Raw genomic sequence first — 19,739 nt, 5'->3', positions numbered from 1 at the left:
TCAGACTCGTTCTTTTTCAAGCGCCCAAAGTAATCACAAATGCATCTCGAGTCCCGCGAAGTACATGTCAGCCGCGATGTATGTTATGTTATTTGTGTATGCAACGATTTAGATCGTTTCCAAAGATGTGGAGCAAACTGGGATGATTGGATTTTAAAAGAATCGTCAACTGAAGCACATTCATGGACTATAGATTGATTTGTGTGCTTCGACTATCTCATGATTTTCATGTTTAAGCTTCTTTGCTGCAACTTTCTTACGTGTGTTTTATACGTACTCCATTAACGCAATTTAAATCTCACCATTCTCTGAAAAGGTTATTTATGTGCCACACTTTAAAATGAAAAATGTTAAATTTATTGCTATTGCTGTCGATTGCTCTATCAACTTTATGTGAAAGCATTTGATATGGCATGGATAGCAAAATATTTGTACTTTTGCATGCAAGTGTTATGTAGTGCACACTCTATTTTATTTAGTCAAAAGATTTAATGAAATCATCCGATTGAATTTTAGAATACAATGAAATATTCTATTTGTTGCAGAAAGGATGCAGCAGAAGCATGAATAGTTCTATTCAACACACAATTTCAGACAAATTAAATTTATATTAAAATCTTGTTCATCAAAGAAAAACCTTGTTAACAGATGCATGCCTTGCACATCTATGATTTCAAACAAAAGGATTGTAGAAAAAGGAGCAAGAGCTTTAATGATTCTCTAAGTGGAAACAATCCCTCTCCAATGGAACAACAGTATTGATAGTTATATGAAGAGGGCGGATCAAATTCATAGGACTGGCGGTGGCCGACACGACAGCAAATGTAAAATAAATGCTCCAGGGCCAACTACATGACTAATACCTAGGTGGTGGAAAAAACGAATCACTTAGCAAAAGCAAAGTATAACCAGGCAGGCATGCATGCCACTTTAAGGCCCTTTCTGTTTTTCATAATGGTTTCTTTGATTCTCTTCAGACTAAATACTACACATGTGTTATCCGGCGGGAGGCTGCATAGTTCCTAATGATCATTTTCTTTTGGTGATCTGAGATCTGGTGATCTGTGATCTGAGAGAGAATCTGTTTTTTTTGTTTTTTTTGGTACTAGGCATGGTAAACTAATGAATTCAAGACTGATCTAGACTAAGTGTGTAGCAATGGTTGCTCAGGGCTGCTGCTGACACAATAGTGTACGATCACATTCCTGATAATCACTATTTGTTTTTTACAGCAATGGACTTATTGTGTTCAATAACCAAGGTTATAAATTTATTGTGAAACACGAAAAAGCATGTTTAATAAGTGGAGACTTTGTCCTCATTAGCTTGCACTGAGGTCTTGTCATGTTAATTATAGTTGGAATATGAAAGATTCCTGTCACAGTTGCCTTGTATACGGTGCTGCTGTTTCTAGATTCATAGCAGACAAAGCGTATACGGACAAGGCCCTTCACTGAGCCAATCCATTGAAAGCCATCCTTTGATTCTGTGTACTTTAAAAGAAAAGGGCCATATGGGCTTGGGCTGATGGTTTGTGCTCATTGGCCTCGCAGCAGACTGACTGAGCTGTCAGTGGTTGAGGGAATAGGGGGAGGATATTTGCGATCCAGCAGAGAGGAGGTGGGAGGTGAAGGGGGAAGGGAAGGAGTTGCATCATTTTTAGAAGCTCAGTCTTGGGTAGTAATTGGCTTGCACATCCTGGCGAATGCACTTGTGTGAATCTCAGGGTGAAAAGGTAATTGCTGCAATCATAGCTGTTCCAGTATCTTTGAAAGGCAGGGCAATTCGAGGGTTTGGGTTTGGGCAATTCGATTTTTCAAAGCAAGTAGTTTCTATGTTCGGCTAGTGAGTTCAATGGATATTAACAATAGATTCTACAGCTGTTAAAAACACAACTGTCATTCTCATTCATTATGAATATTAAAGCAGTTTGCTCTTGCAGACAACTTCCAGATGTTTCAAACAAGCAGATCACAAACTTTGATTTAAAATCTTTTTGACACAATTTAGGCACAGTTAGTACAGATTAGGTTACAGTGTGTTGATACATTGCATGATTTGAAAATCTAGTCTCTTTGCTGTCTGCTTGTGCTTGTCATGAGAAGTTTAATTTTAGATCAAGACTAAAGAGGTGCTAATGCCGATTTGCAAAGCACAAAGCAGAGAAAATGCAGAGACCGCAACGTGTCAATCACTTCTGGTGAGCTTGAAACTCTGTCTGGCTAGCTATGACAACTGTTGGATGACTTGCATCTAGAATGTGAAATTGGGTTAAAGTGTCAGTGGCACGTTACCTTTGATACACTAAAGAGTTAAAACAATTATTACAAGTTGCACTGATACCATTTTTTCTGTACAAGTACCAAGTTGCCATTCTTAGGTACTTGCCATAAGTTCCGTTACAAAATCTAGGTTAGGAATAGGCCAGGTTAGACGTTTTCCTTCCTTTTGTTATCCGCTGGGTGGGTTAGGCACTGATATTTTTGTCTTAAGTCCCTTTCCTACATGGACTTGAATTTTATCCATTGCTGGATAAAAAATATCTGGCAAAGGCAGCTGGTAGTCATTCCCACATTGCCTCCTTTATGGGAAAGTTCCGTAGTTTACGTCTGTTCCCACATAGATGACTGTTACAAATACAGTACTTAATGCTCGTGCGAGAGGTGTTAATATCATGTGAGACGAGGCAACAGAATTGGTTTTCAGACCAGCTCTTCACTCCCCGTCTCCTTGCCCCGCAGGCTCTTCACTCCGCTGACTGAGAGGGGACAGAACCCTTGTCCACGGACAAAATCACCCAAACACAATGTTATTAAATCAGTGTGATCACTTTCAACCTGTCCTACATTCTCTGCCTCCGGAGTATGAAAAAAAAAAAAATAAATGTTCGTTAAAAAACCCACTACAGTGGTACCTCGACTTACGACTGCATCTACTTACGACTAATCCGACATTTGAGTAGTGATAGTCGCGAAAATGTCATAAGCCACATATCGATAAGCCACGTAGTTCGTGGCTTATCGATATTTTTGTTTGTGCTGTATATTTTGTTTATTTTCACCCTGCATGATTTCGTAATTTATCTGGGAAAAATTGCTTCAACATACAACTGTTTTAACCTACGACCGTTCTTATAGAACGAATTACAGTCGTAAGTTGAGGTACCACTGTGTTTGTGCTTTATTTGGATTCGGCTCAACCCCTACTTTACGGCAATGTTACTGCTTCCATTCACACATACTTTCATTCACAGCTGTACCGGCAATGTGCTGATTGAAAGTGGGGAAATTTACAGAACGACTTTAACAGATCATCAAGACCGGTTCCCTTTCCCACACAACGCCAATATGGAACATTGCCAGTAGATTGACGGCTTACAGTGCAATTGGGAAACAGACTTTGATGTCCATCTAATCCAAGCTTGCATTGCATTAAACTGTTAAATGGTTTTCATCCCCTTATCTCTTCCACGTTCACTTGACAGCTGATTTGAATACCGTTCAATGATAGGGGCTAGTATTCCCTAATGCATTTTGTAGGAATTTATTCCAGCCGTGTGACAGGAATGTTTGAAGGTGGCACTGTGGCACAAATAGCATCACAAGGTAGATTGACAGTGATGAGCATATGATAAATGTATATATACTGAGGGGACCAGAAAGTGAAATAAGGCAATGAGCAAGCAATTGAATATGTGAGCAATCCAGAGATTATTTGTCTGATGCAGACTGCAAGGTTACACGGAAGGAGAATGGTTAAAGTTCCTCAAAGTCAACTCTTCTGGTAGCTTGGCTCTTTCCGTGTGGGCAAGCTGGGTTTATAGACTTTATAAATAGGCCCAACTGTAATTATAGGTTATAAGTAAAGAGAAGGCAGGCTAACTGTTTAGACATGACCTGCATACATGCACATGTTGTGCTTAACTTCTCATTTGGCATTATTTCAACAAAGTCCAAACATAATTGGTTCAGGAGTATGATCGCAACTACAATCTGAATGTAATATTCGCCAAGGTGTTTTGATTCTGATTATAGATTCAATAAGAGGCCAAAGAAAGATTTAACTGTTGTACACAAGCTCTAACTTTCCACCATAATTGTGCAAAATGGTTTTGTTGACGTCATGGAATAAATTGAACCACTGTCAACCGGGCAGTAGGACTGCAACTGAATATTTCTGATGTCTTTTAGGCCAAAATCCATTCACAAGTTACTATACTCCAGTACTAACTATAACAATAGGGTCTCCACATTCACCCAGTGCTGGCTAGAATGGAGATCATTTCAAAAGAATGAACCATTGACACAATTGTTGTTGCGCCGCACAAAGGGAGCAATCTCCCTTATCTTTCTTAGTTTGTGGGACCATTTTGTAGTGCACAGAGATTGCCAGCTTCTTACAGACCTGACATTAAAAAGGATGGGTTGGACAGGAATTAAAACACATCAATAAAAAAAATACATCAACAAACAGTTGACGTGTTTTAACAATGATGCCCAACCTTTCCTAACTGTACTGGTAATGCCAAATTTTCATGAAACCCCTACTAGTTTTTGTCCAATTCTCAGTGATCCAGTGTTGGCATTAAGCTCGAGGCCCACTGGCTGCTGTTTGTCTGTGTGTCTGTGTCTGATTCCTGGTTGATTGCTAGGGTGAGTGCTAAAACCTCCCCCTCCACCGTCTCTGTGGTTAGTGATTCCGTTATTTATAGTAAGTGTTGGTATTCAATGGTATTTAGGACAGCTCATATTTACAGATAATGCCACCTACTGTATTAGTTTGGTCCTTATTGTACAGAAACAAACCATGATTATCAATGAGAGTATCTTGTGATTAAAATTTTCCCACTACTTTCCTAAGCTTTTCATTCAGTATTCTTTGGTCCTTGGAGTTGTCCTACATTTACATCCTAGGGATGGGCATTAAATTTATTTTTTTTTGTCATCGACTAACAAGAATTTCAGTTGTTTACTCTACTAGCTGTGACATCATCACACCCCCCCCTGCAACATAGACCATTAACAGAACATAAAAACAGTTACCAGTACATTAATAAAATAATTGGTGCTATTTTAAATTATTATTCTATTTCTTCCAAATGGGCCGCGTGCTACAGTGACTAAACAAAGTCTGACCATAGATGATGAAATGAAAATGGCAAAAATTGTAAATGACTCCACGTCACAGTAGAGGAACCCTGGTAAGACAGCGTCATCCCGCACAATGAGTACCCCAAATCTTTCTCAAATTGGGTAAGATAATGCCACACTTGGCTCCATCTTGCCGCCATCATTCTCTTATACAAGCACGTTCTTCTGTGTGCTACACTTATTAGAGTACGGGCAGAGTTTCTCGTGATGCCTATGCTACACTTATTAATCATGAATAGTTTCTCCGAAATACTCAGGCAGACAAAGCAGCATCGGTGAAAAACCATTCCCATTGAGCGTGCCAGGCAACAGGCTAGCTGCTATAATTCATTTTAAAACACAACACAGCCATGGACTTGTGCATAAAGGTTGTTGTTATTGGTTATTATTTTTTTTTATCTTGGTAGAGAATGGGTGTAGAGGCCACAGCCATGCGTTGATAAAATCTCATTAAGATAATAAGTTGTTCCTAACCAGAGGCCATTTACTGCCTACTTACTAAGTTGGGATGTGAACCTTTCCCCCCCCCCCAATGTCCGTTTTTCCCTTTCTAGTACACTGACTGCTCAGCCAGACTGTCGAAATACTACAGTCAGGGATAAACTGCAGCGGAGTTGACTTAGTGTACTGTCTGTGGCCTGAATTCTGTATGTATCAAAGTCCACAGACTGCAGCGGAGCCAGAGTAGTCCAATGGATTCCTGAAGAGCTAAAAGGAGTGACGAGACAGACACAGAGAGGGGAAAGAATGGAAAGAGAAAAGGCACAGGAGTAATAATTAGTAGTAATAATAATACGTTATGGGTCGGGGTTTCGAGAGGGAGACAGGGAAAAGAGAGGAGGTATAGAGAGAGGAAGCAGGAACGGAGCGGGCCTTGGCTCTATGCTCTCTATTGGCCAGCTCAGCTCTCTACTGTTTGTTTTTTACTCTATTTTTACCACCCAGTCTGACTGGTCACTGCTGAATGACTCCATATGCAAGTTACATCTCATCTGGAGGGGAGGAAATCGTTCCGGTGTGTCTGGCAGAGTTAGGAGGGATCAGGGAACTTGGAGACATTCTGGGATCCAAGGAGACTAAAAAGTCTGACAATATGAAGAAAATACAATTACTTTTCACTAGCCTGACTTCCTAATGTGCAATATCTATACTCAATTTTCACATTGAGTTATATTCTTTCCTTCATACAGCATTCTCTGATCAGATTTTTTTTCAGACTCTATAACCATTTGTTTCATTCATAGTGTTTTGCATTTCAAATGGATTTAAATAAAAAGGACAATCGGCTGACCTAAATATTTTAACCATGTTATCCTGCCTAAGATGCTTAGACTCCACACCTCAGCGTGTGAATCTGTCACGCCACCCAAACATAATCAGCACCCCAGGGAATATGTTGACAGTAGATGTGGAAGATAAAATCTGGAGTAGGTCTGAGATTATATTATCTTTTCCTCATTCCTCTAAATAGACAAGCTTCTTAAAGCCAGCTCCCCTGCTGCCATTTGTCCTGTGTCAGCCTTCCTTAAGTTAAAGGACAAGATCGTGTAGATGCATTATGATTATGTCCATCAGATAGGAAATGTCTTATCATGGTTAATACTTTGGATTTCTGTTGGAGAATAATGCATCTGGTTAGGGTGCTGTGAGTTTCTTCCAGTAAACAAATATATCAGGAAATTATTCATATTCGTCAATAATTCCTTATCATCATCACACATCTGATCATCAAACCCAACAGAGGGTTTGGTTTTCATCAGCTAGGACTCTCCCAAGTTTAAAATGTGTTGGTATGTATGTTAACCAAGGGATTAGTTTGATTTGCTTAGGTCAACAGGAAAAGCCTCATACACTCCTGTCTCAAGCTTTGGGGTGTGTGTGTGTGTGTGTGTGTGTGTGTGTGTGTGTGTGTGTGTGTGTGTGTGTGTGTGTGTGTGTGTGTCTTTTGTAAGAGGCAGGTGTATGTGTGTGGATAGAGAAGTCTGAGAGGGGGCTCAAGTAATGCTAAGCGTGAATTTGGTACAGTTTAGTGTGAGTGCATTTAGCCAAGTGACTATTCCAACGCCACAATGGAGTCATGTGTTTTTAGAGCAGTGTCGCCCACATGAGTGAGTGCATACAATATCCCCTCTGTCTGCCTTCTTCCCTCCATTTCCCTTCTTGTCTTCCTGAATCCTTCCTGCAGCTGCCCTACATCCTAAGGCAACGTGGTTGTGTATGTATGTTTTTGTGTATGTGCTGCTCACCACGTTCACAGGGCGGAAGTGTTTCCTTAGCCTGAGGCCAACCGACACATGGTTAGGGCGGCAGCATAAAAATTAAATCCCTTGATCGATTTGAATTGACTGTCGAACAAAAATATATATTTTTTTATTTTAAAGCAGTAAATCATCCCCAGTGATTATTATTGCCTTTTAATTATTATTGTTTTGAAATAAGTATTGTTAAGGAACTGGTATTGGAGTTAAGATATCGGAAATGTAAGGAAAAAAATACTACAGGCAAACACATTGCTTAGAGCACAGGCTCGAGTCAAATAAACAAGGCTAAGCTTTACTGCTGAAGATGACATTGGGTTGAGGAAAAATATTGTTGTTCATCGTCTCTCTGTGGTATTGAAGTATCGTGACATTGAGACATTGGGATATCAAAGTAAACAATTATGTAAACAAAATTAATAATAATAAGATAGGAATTTTGCAAAATTTCTCGAGTTTTTTCTGAAAACAGGTTTTTTTTCTATCAAATCAGTGTTTCCCACAGAATCAGATTCTATTTGTGGTGGTAGCTGACAGGGGGGTTGGTGTAAGAAAGTGATGGAGAGAGTGTTACGCACAGTGCTTTTTTTTTTCTTTTTTTTTTTGTTTTGTTCAATTAAAAATAAAAATACAAAGAAAAGAACAACAAGGGCTGTCAATGTAACGCGTTAATTATAAGAAAAAATACCTTTGTGCAGGCACATTCTCTGTTACAGTATTCTCAAATACCATGGCAGTAGAGAGAAAGTACCACGTGAAGTAGTAAACGAAGAAGAATGCCAAACAGCTAACATGGTGCGAGGAGGAATTGCTGTTCATGGGGGTTAAACCGACAAAAGTGCAAAAAAGGAGCTGGTCTGTCCGCCTGTTGCATGAAGAGACGGGAGAGGGGGTGTTCGAACCCATGCCCTTCTCAGAGGACCAACTGAACTATGGAACAGAGTTACCATTTATTACTTTTCCTCATTGGAATATTTACCTTTTATTTGTATCTTAAATGACAAAAACACATCTATTTGTGAAAAGTTCTTAAGATATTGAAATAAAACAATATATTGGCTTCTTAAGCCCCCTTTTGTAATGTCTATTCAATGCTTTACTCGTCTGCCACAATAACGTAATGTCTTTGAATTTAAATATTTTCATTTGAGGGAGGGAGGGGAGAGAGTGAGAGGGAAGAAGGACAGAGAGAATTTTACCCATTTGAAATAGTAAAGAAAATAGAAAATCAGCAAATGTTAGCATACCATGTTGTTTTCTATGTGCCCTTCATCTCGGCTCAGATTTGTCCACCCTTGGCTTAAACAAATCTAGTCTATGAGTCTAACATACTAAGGAACCCCCCCTCCTCCTTCTGCCAGTTGGCCTGCAGTGAGATGATTGGTCTTGGCAAAAACTCTGGAATCCCCTGTCACCACCAGCCAGCAGAGAATCCCAAGATAGTCCACTAGACTCAAAGCAGTCTGCGTGCAATCCCAAGACAGCCAATCAGGGCCAGTGTAGCCTTCTGGATTTCATTAAGGCTAACATGCTATGGCCTCAATGGTCTGGCATGTTTCATGTGTACCCTGCTGCTTTGGAGTCTAGTTTCAGCTCTTCACCCTGATTGAATACATACATTTCTCTGCTCCTCCATCATGGCCAACATACACCGATCAGCCACAACATTAAAACCACCTTCCTAGTATTGTGTAGGTCCCCGTGGTGCTGCTAAAACAGCTGTGACCTGTCGCAGCAGATCCTTTAAGTCTTGTAAGTTGCAAGGTAGGCCTCCATGGAATGGGCTTGTTGTTTCAGCACATCCCACTGATGCTCGATTGTATTGAGATCTGGGGAATTGGTTGGGCAAGTGTGACAGGGTGCATTATCCTGCTGAAAGAGGCCACTGCCATCAGGGAATACCGTTGCCATGAAGGGGTGTACTTGATCTGCAATAATGTTTAGGTAGGTGGTACGTGTCAAAGTAACTTCCGCATGAATACCAGGACCCAAGTTTTCCCAGCAGAGCATTGCCCAGAGCATTACACTGCCTCCTCCATAGTGTATCCTGGTACACCTGGTATACCTTTCTTCCCCAGGTAAACAACGTACTCCCACCCGGTCATCCACATGATAACTTTTTCAGCAATTTGTGCTACAGTAGCTCATCTGTGTGGCATTGGACCAGACGGGCTAGCCTTCACAGGTGGTCCTTCCTTTGACAACTTTTGGTAGGTACTAACGACTGCACACCAGGAACACCCCACAAGACCTGCCGTTTTGGAGATGCTCTGACCCAGTTGTCTAGCCCTCACAATTTTTCCCTTGTCAAAGTTGCTCAGATCCTTACGCTTGCCCATTTTTCCTATATCAATTTCAAGAACTGACTGTTCACTTGCTGCCTAATATAACCCACCCCTTAATAGGTGGTGTTGGAACGAGATGAGAAATGTTATTCAGTTCATTGTCAGTTGCAGAGCACGCCAACTCGATTTGGAATGGAGTTCAACTAAATCTTTGTTCATGTCCCCTACATAATATGTATGTTCTGACCTCAAGTAGGGATAACTGCATTAGTGTGCGGGCTCATTTAAAAAGGTGTGATATGTAGGGCTGGTATAAACAAAACTTATGGATTACTATTTATCTTGGTTTATGGGTCAATTTCCTTCATGGTTTTTCGGTATGAATAGTACAAAAAATGTTTTGTTCATTTTGAAAAATGTCCAAACCACCACTTTTTACCCACTAATCATGTAGTTCACTGGGAAACCAGAAGGATTCCAAAAGTGAAAACTGAAGGATTTATAGATGCTGCCACTTGGGTGGAACACAGAGCTCTGACTTTAACTCCTGCACACCACGACAACACAAGGCAACATTCACAAGGCAATTTTTTTAATAGTTTGAATTATATGAATCTGTGTATCGTTGCACCCCTCATGCGGTGTAAATCAATATTCCGAGAAATTATCATTGCTTGTGAAACAGAGTTTCTTCAAGACTTTTGTAGCGACATCACCTACACTTTTCCCCTCTCGCTGCCTCTCCTGAGTGTAGCCTGGCATCTGGACAGAGTTAAAACCGTGGTGCTAAATGTGATGGGGTGGAGGGGCAGAAAGAGGAGATCAGCGGGGGGTCGGAGGGGAGGCAGTATAAGAGCAGCATGACCTCCCAGAGAAGCACTGGGAGTCAAACTGTGCAGAAAGGGGAGAAGTCCGTGGGGGAGAGGGGTAAGGAAAGCTTGCTATAAGATGGCGTTACAACCATGTGAGTGGGGGTGGGGTTAGTGCAAGGCTGTGCCCGGCCTTTTCGGATTACTGACCTGCTGTGAAAATCACATAAAGAAGGAGTTTATTGAGCTACGGCTGAAATTGGTGCTGAATTCGTACGAATGGCAGCCCAAAGCTTTCTGGCATCTTAAGGCCCAGGAGCATAACAACAGCAAAGTAAAACTAGGCTGTGCCTGCTCTAATGTATTTTATATGTATGGAGACCCCCTAACATTCTCTCTCCGTGCGTGAACAGGGGGTCATACCTGCCTCCAAGGGAAGTCAAACGAACAGTGGACGGCTAGCTTCAGCTGCCAGTCAATACATGACTCAAGCCGCATGACATTGAGAGTGACAGATCAATGCTGCACTCTCAGATGACCTTTATAGGTATCGATTGTCATTATTTTGATAGAGTATGCTAATCTCTTGTGACAGACAAATTGCCTAGTTGGGTTGAAAAGAAATACAGTCACTCTGATGCAGGATATGACTTTCTAGTTGCAGGTTTTGTTACTTTGCAAATAGAGACATGGTGATCTCTGTAATGGTCCTCTGCTCTTTCAGGTTGTTTTTCATCGGGAAAGAGGATTTGGGCCATGGGCCGGCGCTATATCATGACTGAATAGCGCTATCAACAAGTCAAATAGGGCTCCCTGCAGCTCCTCTCCTCTTTATCCGCTTCCTTAAGACGGTGGCAGCAGATGCTCCTCAGCTCTGCTTTTATTGTTCATGGCTAGCCAGCCAGGGAGTAAGCTCAAAGACTGGGGGAGGAGAAGAGCTTTTTAGAGAGGCCTTTTGCTTTTTCTTTCCTCTTCTCTTCCTCTCAACCACACTTGTCTCTCCCCGTATTTCTCTGTCTTTCTGATTTCCCCGGCTTGCGGCTGTTGGATGGGTTAGGACACCGATTGAGGTGTTGGTCCCTTTGTAAACAAAAGGCAGGCAGGCTCTGTTTGGGCCACATGGCTCCATAGGGGGAGGAAGGGGGCTCCAATCAATTCACAATCACTTGGGTTGCTTCTGCAATGCATAAAGAACCCTTAGGTTGATTTACCACCACTCGGCATTAAAACCCATACAAGCACAATTCTGTCTCCCACTCTCTCTTTCTCTGTCATCTTTCTTTCTCAGTCACACACAAACATGCACACACAAGCTGTTAGCCATTTGGCACTCACACAGACATGCATATGAAAGTGCACACACACAAAGCGTGAATCTCCATTTCCATTTTCTCTGTCTCATATTGTCCCCAGAGGACAATGAAGCCATCCCTGGCTGAGGTCCAGGCCCTCTCATCTTCATTAGGTCAGGCGGAGAGAGGTTGTAGTGGTGATGGATACCTCAACAATCCCCCTGCTCCACTTCCCCTGAGTACAGAAAGGCTCGTGCATCTGCAGTTTGCAACAGACACTCTTGATTTACCATGGATAAAGTGCATGTGGGCCTTGACATTTTGGGGAAAAGTTGGTCAAAAAAAACTAGAAAAACTGCCAAACAATACGATTATGTTAAAATAATTGGTACAAATTGGTGCTCATCAGGGCTTAACTGTTGCCATGAGGTCAGTTTTTGTTTTTGTCAGGTCAAGCTGCCCATGTGGCAGTAACTGATAATGATCATATTTTCAGCAGTTCTGTACAATTCTGTGTCGAGCCTATGTTTGTCTGCCAATTCAATAGAAATGTTATAATTTACTGCAATTTCCAGAATCTAAGTCACTGTAGTTGTACAATCGAATACTAATACTCCCCCAGGTAATATTTGACACTAACCATATTATGGAGTCCAGCCCTGGTTTTATACTTCATACGTCATTTCCCTAGAAATATTATTATCATCAACTTCAGAGTCATTGTCCCCAAAACCAGAACTGTAATTCCTGCTTCTTTCCAAGGAATACAAATTATTATAAGTCATGTTTTTGAATTGATGTAACACACATCATGGCTGCCCCTGACACTGATTTTGAAATTATTCATGTATGGCTATCACTTAGTTAACAAATGCCATGCCTCTTATAGCTCACAATGCTGTCTATAATGTTACAGGCTAGCTCTGACCAAGACATCACATGTTTCATATCAGGAAGCCTCCTCTTGTGTCGCTGAAGTGGAATTCTGGGAGTAAGTCTATCATTAGTTCAGACACACCGCTGACATCATCAGTCCACTTCCTGTGGAACGACTTCTCGTCTCTGACCTTGTATGTGAGAAAGACGGGGTGAAACATACAGTGGGAATGTGAGAATGACAGACTTTATGGAATGAAGAGAGATTCTTTGTCTGACTTCATTGGCCTTTGTGTTTCATTGCAGTCAGAGCAGCTGGTTACCTAACTGTGTCTAAGCAATGACCAGTGGCTGTGTGTGTGTGTGCCTGGGAGTAATTGTGTTGAGTGATTGATGAGAAGAACAATTACTGGTATACTTCCCTTACTCAAGAGCTCAAATGTCATGGCTTTCACATTGTTAGTGATGTGATGTAAGTATTGTTAGTAAGGACATAATCACCATTACTGTACTGACTGTATAAAATTAATTGGAACACTTTATTTTTCTGTATGGTATTCTATGGAACAGTGTTGTTCAACAACCTCTCTCTATTGAGAAGTATGGTGAACTAAACCTCCTGTTCCCTCTACTCCTCCCTCACTGGGTGGAGCTTCAGACTGTTTAATTAAAGTGGCTGAGGAGCAAACAGCTGTTTAAAAGGCCATCCCTCCTCTACCAAGTATCATCGTTATTGTGTGTGTGTGCGTGTGCGTGTGCTTATTTCTTCTTGTACAGTTGCGTGGGCAGACGCGTTTACACACCTCTGGTACACAGTGCTTCATTTGCAAAATCAGTAACTTTCCGAATGATGTCATTATAAATGAGGCTTCAAAGAGTGTTGAGAGCTTGGCTGAGTGAACTGCTAAGCCTCAGAACACTGTTTATAATGACGCCCTTGAGATGGAGAGTCAAAAATTTGGGAAGAAGCCCAAGGATGCAGATGTGTGGTCTTGGAGAGAATTGACTTCCCTGTTGAAAGCCTATTGTAGTGTCTCATTTGTTTCTAGGAGTGTAAGGAAAATATTGAGACACTTGAGCATCGCAATCTTTTGTTCTCAATTACAGTAGATTCTTTAAATAACAGTAACGATATTTCTTTAATGAACGATGCAAATTTTTTTAAATTGTGGTTTTGTCATCTTATTTTCAACTCCATCTGCTAGGATTTATTACCATATTGTTAATACCATTGTCATACACTAATGTGCCAGTTGTTGCATTGTATCTTAATGTACATTAGTCTTTAGTTTTGGTAGACCTCTCAGTCTCTGTTAAAATTATTGCAATGCATCATAATATATAGAATCGAAGCTGCTATATCAAGATACAGATTAGGGATGCTAATTTAGATTTTTTTTTATGGCCGATAGCAGATCATTATCAGTTATCCGACTTAAAATATTAGGGCACTGTCCCCCGAAAAGTGTGTGTATATATATGTACGTGTGTGTATATATGTACACATATGTATACACATATGTGTGTGTGTGTGTGTGTGTGTGTGTGTGTGTGTGTGTGTGTGTGTGTGTGTGTGTGTGTGTGTGTGTGTGTGTGTGTGTGTGTGTGTGTGTGTGTGTGTCTGTGTGTGTGTGTGTTCTGTTCAATGTTTCAGTAATTTTTGCACAACTTGTTGTTCTCTAACAAGGAGCTGAACGGTAAAATTCACAACAGGTGTTTGATCCATGAATCGACCAAAACATTTCTTGGTTCAATTAGAATTGGTATTTAAACAGTCCCCTTCATCATGCTGTTCACATTTTTTCAGTTCACATCAAGAGACCAAGATTACACCTAACAACTGACGAACAGTACCTCGCCATTGTGAGGCTTCAAACAGGATGTACCAAGAGGGAAGTGGCCACTGAGCTTAGAGTGTCAGAGAGTGTTATCAGCCGGTTGCAACAGAGATACAGCGACTGGAAGAGTCACCGAAAGGCATAGAAGTGGACGTCCTTTGGCCACATCCCACACTGATGAGCGCTTCATTGTGAACAGTGCCCTGCGGAACCGGATGATGATGCCACTCAACTCCAGGCACATTTAAGGGAGGTGAGGGGCACCCAAGTGTCACGTCAGACCATTCAAAACCGTTGACATCAGCGTGGTCTGCGTGCTAGACGACCTGCAAGGGTACCTGACCACACCACCAGGCACTGGCATCATCGTCTTGCATGGGCCAGGGAGCATTTACGCTGGACGAGGGACCAGTGGCCTCAGTGCTGTTCTCTGATGAAAGTCGATTCACGTTGAGCAAAAATGATGGTCACCAACGATGTTGGAGACATCAAGGAGAGCGCTATGCATCAGCCACTGTTGTCACCAGCGAGCCTTTGGTGGTGGTGGTGTTACAGTGTGGGCAGGTGTGTCTAGTCAATACTGAACTGCCCTACACTTTGTGAATGGTACAGTGACAAGCCCATACTACCTGAATAACACCATTAATCCAGTCATTGTGCCCCTGCATGAACAACACAGGCCTCATTTCATCTTCATGGACGACAATGCTCCAGCTCATCAAGGTCACATCATTAGGGAACGGCTGCTGGAGACTGGGGCACCTCAAATGGAGTGTCCTGCACTTTCTCCAGACCTGAATCCCAATAATCCAAATATCCCGAAGTGTGTGTGTGTGTGTGTGTGTGTGTGTGTGTGTGTGTGTGTGTGTGTGTGTGTGTGTGTGTGTGTGTGTGTGTGTGTGTGTGTGTGTGTGTGTGTGTGTGTGTGTGTGTGTGTGTGAATTGTGGCTTTGGAGAATTGTGACACCCCTAATGGTGTGATATGAGTAGAATTAGGAAAAAAGTCAGATTCAAGAAAAACATACACAGCCAACACGCACACAGTGGGCGGAGGGGAAGAGACGCATTTGCAGTAGTGTTGAAAAGTTCAATAACATTATTTATAATTATTTAATGTGACTAGACTCTCTATAGTAAAAAAACAAAAAAGTCTTAAAAGATAGCTTAAAAGGGTAAAATAGCGCCACACTTTGTTCCGTCTCGCCGCCATCATTCTCTCATGCAAACACATTCCTCTGTGTGCTACACTTATTAGAGTCTGGGTGGAGTTTTTCATGAAGCATGTGCTACATTTATTGTAGAAAAGTCTGGGCAGAAAAGTCATGCAAAAACAAAACAAAAAATCAATAGCTGACATCACTGCCGGAGTCGACTAATCGATTTGTTGACTAATCATGCGCGTCCCTAATTACCATGACTTGACCTAAAAGAGTTGAGCGGTACCTTCTTCAAAAAACTAACTGGTTTAAGGAGTTTGTTAGTTGTTAAATAGCTTCCCCAATTCAAAGTAAACAGCTAAAGAGCTTGTTTCTGCCCTCAGCTTTAGTCAGTGTCTCTAGTACCTCTCCTCATCCCCCCGGTAAGCAACCATAAGGCCAAGCTTAACTTCGAGAGGGCAGACGACTCAGGGATTCACTAGTCTTATCTGGGGAATGCTTGGCATCCTCTTGGTTGATCTCCAGATGAAGGCAGCTCTACTATCTCTAAGACACCGTCTCCCTTTGATTGTCTCCCGGGATACCCTGCTCGCCTCCCACTCTCGGACTTGTAAATGCTCTCTCTCTCTCTCGAACACAGTGTTGCACTCAGGTCTCTGTGTTTGTTCTTTTTTATGTTGGTTGAGCAGGCATCGGTGGCAGTGGAGTTTAATTGACAGATATAAACCAGACAGAGCTCATGATGGAGGATAATGATGATGCTGTCTTTTGTGGTTGTACAGTTTTTGCATGCCATGGCATTTTATAGATTCACATGTGTCTGGTGCTGTGGTCAGCAAGTCTGGCAACGGTACAAGCTGAAAACTTTAAAGTTGTTCTATTCCCCATGTGACCTGAACTAACCGATTTCCAATATAATACCCTGGCCACTGTTTTGTTTTTCATGTGGCCCTGTTTCCCAGCTAGATTAACTGCTCTCAACAATTTTATGAATTTGCTTAAATAGAATATCATTACTTTGTATGTCAGCAAATAAGGATAATCACAGCTGTAATAGAGAACGTTTGATATAGCTTCTGTCAATACACTAATACTGTTAACAGTACACTAGTAGTTAACAGTAGTAGTAACTCTTTACCGTTAACAGTAACTGCCTTCTGAATACCTGCAGTGTACAGCTGACTCAAAAGTGTTTTCCACAAAATTAGATTCTGTGGTGGTACCTGACCGGGGGGGACTGAGTGTCCCCGTTACCCACTGTTTTTTTTGTTTTGTTCAATAAGGAAATTAAGTAAGATAATAAACATCTAAAATAATTAGTTTTATTTGTATTTTTATTCGATTTATTCAACAATTTCTGTTTTGCTTTTTTTGGAGGAACCAAACACTCAATCACTGCCTCTCCAATGTCTCCACTACGCGTGGAGAGGGAGATTGCAAAATCGCTCCCTCAGAGGACACACAGAGGACCTAGGCCTGTTGCGATAATTACTATATTGTAATGCTTGCTATGTATGTTATGGACATGACCTCGATAATCTTCCTGACCTCGATAATTACTCATTGTGTTTTCATGCGTGTTCGTTTACATAAGAATGACACCAACATTTGTCACCACTATTTCCATCCTGGGAGAAGAGGTGGAGGTGGTGGAGGGTTACAGGTTCCTGGGCGTTCACCTGGACAACAGAAGGGACTGGAAATGCGACACTGAGGCTGTCTACAGGAAGGGACAGAGCAGAATCTACCTTTTGAGGAAGTCTGTTGTGGCTAGTGCAATTTTCCTTGCAGTCATCTGTTGGGGCAGCAGCATTAGAGCCAGCGACTCCCAAGAACATGAACAAACTGATAAAGAAGGCTGGCTCTGTGCTGGGGACTGCTTTGGAGCCCCTAGAGCTGGTTGTGGAGAGAAGGCTGTTGCACAAGCTGCTCAGCATAATGGACAACACTGCGCACCCCCTACACGACCTACTGGTCCGACAACATTGTCTTCAGCCAGAGGCTCCTTCAGCTCCGCTGCAATAAGGACAGTTACAGGAGGTCATTCCTGCCACCGCAAGAGCCACCTACAATGACTCCCTTCTGTGCCAGGATAGGAAACTCCTCCTCTCAATGACAATGCACAAGACACATTTTTACTTCACATTTAACCTCCACTTTTAAGCTTTCCTAGCGCTAAGTTAAATTATATATTTTTTATTTTATTTATTTTTATATAATACAGTAATTATTTTATATTTATATACGCATTTGTAGATATGTGTGTATCTGTATATAATGTGTGTATGTATGCATGCATTCATTCAAAAAAACAAACTACCTCATTGTTTGTGTTTTTGTAAATTATGTGTGTTCTGTCATGTTTGTCATTGCTGCTGCAACATTGGAATTTCCCTTTGGGGATTAATAAAGTATTTTTTATCTTCTAGCGCCAACTTAATGCTAGAATAAACACCAGGGTTTTCTCTACCATTATAAGCCGTGGGCACAGTGCCTAAGCGTTTTTTTCACAGTGCCTGGGAGTGACGCCACTACCCAAAGTATCAACGTGATGAAACCTAAACAGACCTTCGGCGACAGAATAATTCACTGAAAACGCGATCTCCTCCTTATCCTTTGGAGTTTTCACAGTGACCATGATCATAGTCCCTGGCTGAGTTTTATTTACGTTAGAATCCAGGGTGGACTCTCTGCCACTGTTACTCCTTCAGATCCTGCATTTAAGTCACATAAGAATTTACAATCAAAATGACCTGCTTTCTGCTGCTCATAACATTAATCTGTTTTGTTGAATCTCCATATGTATCTTATCTTTGAACTTTTGGAAAAATATATTTGGAACTGGCTTTGAACAAAAGTACCAGCTAAATGACGTAATGTAGCCAAAATGTTATATGTTTCAAAGTAAAAAAAAACACGCTGTGGAAGGAATTATCACAACTCACAAATGCATATAATGCAATAAATACAAATGGGAAAAGATCAATAAATACTACAATCTACAAATCTGTATTAAAGTAAAAAAAAAAAATCTGAGACATAAATGTATTTCTGAATCCACAAATAACTATTGTATTACTTGCATTGTGTAAACCATTTTTACAAATGAATGTAACTGAGCCTAATGAACAGTAAAAAAAACTGCTGAGACACGTTTTGCTGTCATTTCTGGTTGCACTGCTTCTGTCCTCACGTCCTCTCTGTGTTAGTTTCACCGTGTGTACACACACACACACACACACACACACACACACACACACACACACACACACACACACACACACACAGCGACAGTGAACCAGGTGAAAATAACATGTCGCCGAGACTCTGTTTTATTTATTGTATCGTTGTGTGGTTTTATTTTCTTAGGATATTTAAAAACAAAAAAAGTTCACATTACAATTTCTGAATATTCTTATATTCTGAATATTTGAAGTTCATTGCTATTCCAAAGGGTGTACTGCTGTGTATGCTATTATATCATTATATCAGTGGCTAAAAATGGTCTTAAAATTACAATAATATCGTTTATAGCAATTATGGCACGTGTGGATGGTTTCGGAGCGGATGGCGGCAGGGTGGATATTTTAATTGACAGCTTGGGCATGGCACCAAAATGAGGCACCGAATCTGCATTGCGATTCGGTCTTAGATTCTGATCATATAGGAACTGGTGCCATAGTGGTACCGGTTTCAGGACCCAACCTAAACATCCTGCGCATGGTCATGTTCATGGTCTGAGTGAATCAATACACTGCACGCAGCTCTACAGTGGACTAAGATTTTACCCATTTTAAATAGTGAAGAAAAAAAGAAAATCCATATGTGACAGTCGATGTTGATATTGTGGCGGGCCGCCACGAATAAATCAAATGTGTGGGAAACATTGCACACTACTGTATCTGCCTGGCCCTGTTTACGCCTGGAAGCAATACAACTCAGGCTTTGCCTCCTTACTTAGGCTTTAAGGCTTTATCATTTGTTGATAGAAAAATAAACTTTAATATTTAACTTTCCATTGAAGGTACTCAGTTATTTCAACTATAATTTGGAAATGAGTATCGTCGTTTGAGC

The 19,739-nt window shown here is 41.2% G+C and overlaps 1 protein-coding gene across 4 annotated transcripts in view; it reads left to right on the top strand.

The window, feature by feature from the left end:
* The window catches only part of LOC307237134 (myosin IXB), a 76,459-nt gene that overhangs the window by 907 nt on the left and 55,813 nt on the right, over positions 1 to 19,739 (top strand). The window lies entirely within an intron of this gene.

The sequence above is a fragment of the Zeus faber genome (genome assembly GCF_960531495.2).
Source record: "Zeus faber genome assembly, chromosome: 1".
Taxonomy (NCBI): Eukaryota; Metazoa; Chordata; class Actinopteri; order Zeiformes; family Zeidae; genus Zeus; species Zeus faber.
This window is presented reverse-complemented; position numbering and strand designations above follow the sequence as displayed.